At 50.8% G+C, this 1771-nt stretch overlaps 1 non-coding gene across 1 annotated transcript; it reads right to left on the bottom strand.

The window, feature by feature from the left end:
• Positions 1 to 1240: 1240 nt before the first annotated feature.
• Positions 1241 to 1346, bottom strand: LOC111555695. The gene has a single exon (XR_002735601.1). It is a non-coding gene; the product is annotated as a U6 spliceosomal RNA (small nuclear RNA).
• Positions 1347 to 1771: the final 425 nt, after the last annotated feature.

Genomic DNA, 1771 nt, shown 5'->3' with positions numbered 1-1771 from the left:
GTGGGGCTCTCGGAGGGACTTCCCACAGTCCCGACATCCCGACAGCAGTGGGGCTGTGAGAAGGCCGCGGGGCTGTGAGAAGGCTGCGTGGGACGCTGGCCAAGAGCGGCTTTTCTAGGAGTGGGAGGGCAATAGGCGGGGCACGGGCGTGTTGGGGGCATTCCGCAGGTGCGACCAGGTAAATCTTGGTCTCTTCGGATTGACGTCACCTGGCGCATGCCCAGTTGATCTGCACCTTCCCGGCGCAGGCTGCATTTTCGCGCGCGCGGGAAAAGTTGGTGGTGAAGAAGAACCCGGAAGTGCACCATCTTGCCTCCGTTCGTCCAAACAGGCAGGGCCACCTTCCTTCTGAAGGCTCCAGGGGAGGCCCCTCCTGGCTTCTTCCGACTTCTGGTGCTTCCTGGTGTTCCTGGGTATCACTGCCATCTCTGCCTCCATCTTCACATCCCGTCTCTCTGTGTGTCTTCCTGTGGCTTCCCCTTTTCATGAGGATATCAGTCATTTAGGGTGGGTCCTAAATCCAGGATAATTTCTTCTCGAGATCTTTAACTACATCTGCAAAGACTCTAAGACCAAACGAGGTCACATTCTGAGATCCCAGGTGGACATGAATTTGGGAGAAAAACCATTAAACCCAGCACACCAACTCACCAGCATCTTTTGTTTGACGATTTCTTCTAGCCTCCAACTGTCTTGAGTTTCTGACCTTGACCCCTTACTAGAGTCAATGTACAAGACAGTAGCCAAAGTGATCCTAGTGAAAATATCAGGTCTCATCCCTGCTGTGTCAACCCTCAAAGGTCCCCACCTCATCTGGAGCAAAAGGCAGACTTCTTCCGAGGGGCCACGAGGTCCCACAGTCCTCCCAGTCCCTGCTTTGCAGCCTCTGCTGTCCCAGCTGTTCCTCCAATCTGTTGGGCACGGTCCCCCCTCCAGGCCTTTGCACTTGGTAGCTTTTTCCTAGACTTCTGTTTCTTCTAAACTGGCTCTCTCCCCTCCCCTCCGTGAAACTTTCCGAAGCCCCAGAAATGCCCATTCCTGCCCCTTTTAATGTTTTCTCCAAAGCACTTCTCACCCCGGGAAATTTTACACATCCGTGGTGTGAGCTGTCTAGGTCCTCACCAGGATGAACCGCCTGAGGGCAAATCTCTTTCTGCTGTGTCCTCAGCACCCAGAACAGTGTCTGGCACACAACGGACACTCTATTGAGTTTTAAATTTTTTCATATATTAAATTTTAAAAATACATGGAACGGTTCATGAATTTGCATGTCCTGCTTGCGCAGGGATCATGCTGATCTCTGTATCGTTCCAATTTTAGTATATGTGCTGCTGAAGCGAACGCACAGTTTAAAGACGTGTTGAATGACTACATGAATGTACTTATGCCAGAAAACAAAACAGAGGGTGCCCAGAGCCTGAAGCCCACCAATAAAGATAGCTGGGGAGAGGGCAAGAGTGGCCCAGCGACATACAATACGTTTTTAAAACGTGTATTCATTGCCATAGGGATATTTTTCCATCTATCAGACTGTCAAGAATGCAGAATACTAGCCAGAGGCCAGGCGCGGTGACTCACATCTGTATTCCCAGCACTTTGGGAGGCCGAGGCAGGTGGATCATCTAAGGTCAGGAGTTCGAGACCAGCCTGACCAACATGGTGAAACCCCGTTTCTACTAAAAATACAAAAAAAAAAAAAAAATGAGCCGGATATGAAGATGCATGCCTGTAGTCCCAGTTATTTGGGAGGCTGAGGCAGGAGCATCACTTG

This window comes from Piliocolobus tephrosceles, chromosome 20 (assembly GCF_002776525.5).
Source record: "Piliocolobus tephrosceles isolate RC106 chromosome 20, ASM277652v3, whole genome shotgun sequence".
NCBI classification, from domain to species: Eukaryota; Metazoa; Chordata; class Mammalia; order Primates; family Cercopithecidae; genus Piliocolobus; species Piliocolobus tephrosceles.
Note: the sequence above shows the minus strand (reverse complement) of the source record. Positions and strands in the feature narration are given on the sequence as shown.